Here is a 6,285-nt window from a genome sequence, read left to right as displayed (position 1 = left end):
AATAGCACAAATTCTGCTCATTTGTTGCTCATTGTTCATTAAAATTATGTGATTGAAAAAAATTTTTCAAATTTATATACTCTCTAATTTGTGTCTGGCTTGATTCTAAATTAATAACATTTGACTAATTGACAACATTTTTTCATAAGTACATATATTTTATGATTTATTGAAAATCATAACAGCAAAATATTTAAACAAATTTTTGATATCATATAGAAAATATGTAACAAAGCATATCTTTACCCAATTCTTGCATTATCTAAGTATTCTGAGACTAAATAGTATGAACCTATATTGACATCATTAAGATATTAACACTAGGAAAATAGAAAACATACCTTACCCCCCATAGTCATATAAACTGGGCTGCTTGTAGGTCAAAAATTTTTTCCATATTTTTTGTTGCACTATAATTGTATGTAATGGTGGGTTTATTACGTATTTGTACATACACATAATGTAACGGTATAATTTGGTCAGTTTGTTCCTCAGTATTTCCCCTGTCCCTTCCTCCCTCCCTCCCTCTGGTGCCTTTTCTCTACAGGTCTCCTTTCAATTTTCATGTGATTCTCCAAACATGGTCATTTAATCATAGGGACAAAAACATTTTTTTAAAATTAAGATGAGCATTGATTCTAAGTTATATTTTCTTTTAGATTAAGATTTTAAAAATAAGTAAAATATTTTAAATGACATTTTAAAAACCATCCCACATTTTAAAACAAGAAAATAAACATTTTTCTAAATTGTTTTTGTTGAGCTATCTATTTCTGATGATTAACATTCTTTAATAACTATATAGTATCCCAGTCTGAAGAAACATAATTCACTTAAATAATCCCCAGAGAGTAGATCATTTTATTATACTACCAAAAATTATAAGTTCATAATAAATAATATCAAACATTTGTGAGTTGAGAAGATAAATTATTGGAAGTAAAGGCAAAAAGATAAGAGCATTTTGCTATTGCATCTTCCTGTTTAGGAACACTCTTCCACTAATGCTGGATAAGGATGCCAATTCTCTCATACTTGTGCCAGTAAACATTTTTTTCTTAGTTTTGAAATGGGGATCTTGCTATGTTGTCTGCAGTGGCCGAAATTCCTGGGCTTATGCAATCCTGCCTCAGCCTCCTGAGTAGCTGGGATTACAGGCATGCACAACCATACTCAGCTTTCCTTGGGGTTGTCTATATATAATAAAATCATCATCTACAAATAGACTGCAATTTGACTTTTTTCCACATTTGGATACCTTTTGTTTTTGTCACCTAATAGCTCTTACTGGTTGGGACCCCCAGTACTATTACATTGAACAGCAGTGGTTAGAGTGGGTATCCTTGCTTCCTCTTCTCAGAATTAAACCTTTCAACTTTTAACTTGAGTATGGTGTTTGCTTGGGCTTGTCGCATATAACCTTGATTATGGAGTTATCATTCTTCTATGCTAATTTCTTAAGTTTTTAGTGTAAAAGGATGTTGAATTTTGCCCAGTGGTCTTTTGGCATCCATTGAGATAATTGGTTTTTGTCCTACATTCTGTTAATATGGTGTACCACATTTGTTCATTTGTTTATATTGAAACATTTTTGCATTCCAGGTACAAATCCACTTGGTCATGGTGAATGATCCTCTTTATGTGCTGTTGAATTGTACATCTAGATCTGAGATGATGGTGATTTTCCTCATTTGACCTATTCTTAGCATGAGCAGTCGTTCCTAATGTGGTCACTCTTGCATATACACTGTGGCAAAGTTACTCAGTGTGCTCCTGGAATTTTATCACTTAGGATTTTCATTTATATTCTTCTACCTTCTGAGGTTTTTGTACCTCAGCTTCAGGCCTTGGAGGCTCTTCTTTACATGCTGAAGTTTGACACCTCTCATCTACTCAGCCTTGTAGGTTAGCTGGTGTTTTATTTATGTATCTATCTATCTATCTATTTATTTATTTATTTATTCTGCTTTACATTTTACCTCATGTGGTTTGAAAATATTTCCTTACCCTCTGTAGGTTGCCTCTTCATTTTGTTTCCTTTGCTGTGAAGGAGCTTTTTAGTTTGATACAGTTCTACTTTTATTTTTTTTCTTTCTTTGCCTGTGTTTTGGTGTCCTAGCCAAAGACCCATTTCAGGTCCAGTTTCACTCTTTTGCATGTAACTTTGCTGTAGTTTAGATCTGGAATGGCTGCCAAAGTCCCATGTGTTAAAAGGTGTGGGTCCCAGTGTGGCGCTCCAGGAAGGTGGTGGAAACTTAAGAGGTGGGACCTAATGGAAGGTTTTGGGTCACTGGGGCGTGTGTCTTGAAGGGGGATAATGGGACCCTTGCCCCTTCCTCTTCCTCCTTTTCTCAGCCACAAGATACCTGATTTTGCCTTGCGAGGTGCTTCTGCCATGATGTGCGCCTCACCACAGGCCTAAAGCCACAAGCCCCATCGATCTGGACTGAAGCCTACAAAAACTGTGAGCCAAGATAAAACTTTTCTCTTTATAAGTTGGTTATTTCAGGTGTTTGTTATAAGAACATAAAAGGTAACACAGGTATCCAGTTTTCCCAGTACCAGTCATTAAAGAGACCATCCTTCCTCCTTGATGGGTGGTATATTTTATGTCAGTACCATGTTGTTTTTTTAATTGCTCTATAGTATATTTTTAAATCAGATAGTATGATCGCCTGCTTTATTGCATTGGTTAGTTAGGGTTTTTATTTTTTAATGAAAAAAGTGTCATCAGAATTTTGAATGATTGTGTTCAATCCATAGATTGTTTTGATAGTATGGACATTTTAATAGTATCTTCTAGTGGATGATCATGGAGTCTCATTCCGTTTATTTGTGTTGTCTTCAACTTTTTAAAATCAGTTTTATGGTTATTTTTAATTGACAAAAATTGGTGTATTGTGTACAATATATTTTGAAATACATATTTAGTATAGAATGGCTAAGTTGAGCTAATTAATATATGTACTACCTTGTGTGTGTGTGCACATGTGTGGTGAGAACACTTAAAAATTTCTTAGCAATTCTCAAGAGTACAATATATTGTTATTAACTAAAGTTACCATGTTAAACAACAGAATTCTTAAAGTATTCCTCTTGTCTAACTGAAATCTTGTAGCCACTGACCAACATCTCCCTAACACCCCATCCCCACTCCTGGAAACAACTATACTCTCTGCTTTTGCAGATTCATCCTTTTTTGAATTCCACATCTGAGATCATGAGGTATTTGTCTTTCAGTGCCTTGTTTATTTGATGTCATGTACAGGTTCATCCATGTTGTCCCAAATGACAGGATTGCCTTCTTTTTTAAGGCTGAAAACTATTCCAATGTGTGTCTATGTACACCGTATTTTAGAAAATCCATCTATTGAAGGGCCCTCAGGGTGAGTTCATATCTTGGCTATTGTGAATAATGCTGCAGTGAACACGAGAGTGCAGATCTAGTTTGATGTACTGACTTCATTTTCTTTTGGGTACACATCCTGTAGTGTGTTCCTGGATCATATGCTGCTTTTCTTTGAAAACTCTCCATGGTTTTACTAATTTACATTCCCATCAATAATGTGCAAATATTCCCCTTTCTTTTCTGATAATAGCCATTCTAGCAGGTGTAAGGAGGTATCTTATTGATTTGCATTTCCCTGATAATTAGTGGTGATGAGCATCTTTTCATATACCTGTTGGCCATTTGTTAAATAGAAATTTATTATTGAAGTAATTATGTGGGTTTTTCCTCTTGCTTTTTTTTTTTAATTGGTTTCTTTTCTCATAATTGAGTTACTTTGATTTCCTTCGGCACTTTGATTATTGTCCTCCCTCCTGCCTCATAAGGTTTCTGCAGAGAAACCACATGGAATTAGTCTTATTGGAATGCCCTTAGATGTGATCTTTTTTCTTGTTTTTAAAACCCTTTTTGATTTTTGACTCTTTGCTGTGTGAGGTTAGTCCTGGAACCTGGATCCACTGTTTATAAAAAAAAAAAAAAAAAAGTGTCTTATTCTTTTTTGAGTTGAATCTGATCAGAGAACTTTGATTTTCCTATACCTGAATATTTGTTTCTTCCAGATTTGGAAAGTTTTCTGCTATCCTTAAATAATCTTTCTATTCCTGTATCCCCATGACTCTCTTCTCTTTCTAGATCTCCTATAACGATTATTGCTCTTGATGCTGCCCCCTAAAATCATGTAAACTTTTTTTTTTTTTTGACTTAAGTATTTTCAAATAACCTTGCATTCACAGATTTTCTTCTGCTTGATCAGAAGTGTTGGCACTCTTAAATTTTTCATTTTATTCATTATACTTTTCAACTCTGGAATTTGATTTTTTAAACCATTTCTCATACTGGTTATAGTTTCACTGATTTTTTTAAAATTCTCTATTTTCTTGCAGTTTGCCAAGGAGTCTGAATTCTTTATCAGGAAGTTTGTAGATCTTTCCAGTTTCTGGTGCTTATTTTTGTTCCTTTGGTGGAGTCAATGTTTTGCCTAATTGTTCTTGATGCCTGTGCACTTGAAATAAGAACTTATTCCCATCTTTTCGGACTGACTATCTGGGAAAACCTTCACTAGTTCAGCCTGTTCAGAGATTCTGGGCAAGTTTTTTGGTTGGAATTTTGGGGCAGGCTGACCCAGTGTGAGTTGGTTGGTAGGTGGATGGGCCTGGCACCTAGGTCTGTGAGGTTAGTCCTGGAACCACTGGGATGGACCAGTTGATTGCATCTACCAGGACTGACCAGGTGCTAGGGCTGAGTAGGGCACCCCCTGGATCCACAGGGGCTGGTTTTCAAGCTTGGGGGCTTGTGGACTGGCCTGCAGAATTTATGTGGTTGCTGGCTGGAACCAGGCTCTTCAGGGGTGCTCTTGAAGCCTGGATTCATGGGAGCTGGCCCAGTGCTGAATTAACTGGGATAGGCCTGGACTTTGGGTCTACTCAGGTTTTATCATGTGCAAGGATGGCCTCCCACACTCAGGCATGGGGCTATAGGGACAGATCTGGAGGGTGGGGCCACACAGCCTGTCATTGGATAGACTTGGAGCATGTGCTTCTTGATGCCTGAGGCTATGGTGCCAACCTAGCACTAGAGTGGACCTGAAACCTATGTGGGGGCCAGATAATACTGGGAGTAGTCCAGAGCTCTAGTCTACTATGCTGGCCTGGCTCTTAGGACAGGCCTGAGACTGGCACGGTGGTAGGATGGCCCAGGTATCAAGTCCACTGGGCAGGTCTTGGGGCTCAGTCCATGGGTACTGGCCTGGAGTCTGGGCCCATGGGGGCCTCTTCTCAGTGCTGGTTTATGGTTCAAGGCAGAGTGTGCTGCTTGCTTCCCTGTCCTCGGACAAGAGGTGATGTGGGTAATATAGAACTCTCCTTCCTACCGTCTTCAGTGCATCTCAGTTGTGCTACATCCAAGCAAGGTAATCTCTCCCTTAGTTTCCTTCACTTATGTGCATGTGGAGAGTTGTTCAAGTTGACATTTGGGATAGGGAGGGACAGTAGACATGAGACCTGGAGAGTTCTTGTCATCTTGCTGATATCCCAAACTCATTCTCAATTTGTCTTTCCATCAGTGTTGTCTTCCTGTATTCCTTAACTTACCTTTTAGAATCCAGTGTTTTAAGGCTCAGATTTCCCCACTGTGCGTTGTGCATGAGGGGCTTCACCTTTCCAAGGTAGAAAGGAACATAAGTATATAATGGCTGAGACATACTCCAAATCAATGCTGATACTCATTTACTCCTTTCAGTCTCATGTATGTTAACAATTAGAACCAAAAACACAATATACAATTGATTTGTTAAACTATGTTACCAAATGTTTATTTGGGGCAATACATTCCTGATCAATGCCTGATTTATGGCTAAAGTTTTAATATGTTTCTTGGAAGAGCAGCATAGATCATTTAAAATCTTTAGAAGGAGCTATATTGTTGTGCAAAATAGATTATGGCAAAAACCTTTAATTATGTAACAAATTTTACATCTTACCCAACTCATTGATTTCTCCCACCATCCTCCAGGTCTATGCTATCTAGTTACATTTACTACTAGCCACTGGGCATGTAAATTATAGCTAGTCCACACTGAATGTAAAAGGCCAGATTTTGAAGACTTGGGAGAAAAACAATGCAAAACATACTTATTACACCTACTAACATGACTCAGATTTCTGCTGGACAGGGCTGCTCTAAGGGAGTTTGTTCCCTCCCCTCTTTAGTACACTTAATGCTTTGAAAGTTCAGATATTGCCTTCCTATAACCATCTGAAGACAGCAGCACCATGATG

The sequence above is a fragment of the Marmota flaviventris genome, chromosome 19 (genome assembly GCF_047511675.1).
Source record: "Marmota flaviventris isolate mMarFla1 chromosome 19, mMarFla1.hap1, whole genome shotgun sequence".
In the NCBI taxonomy this organism is placed as follows: Eukaryota; Metazoa; Chordata; class Mammalia; order Rodentia; family Sciuridae; genus Marmota; species Marmota flaviventris.
Note: the sequence above shows the minus strand (reverse complement) of the source record.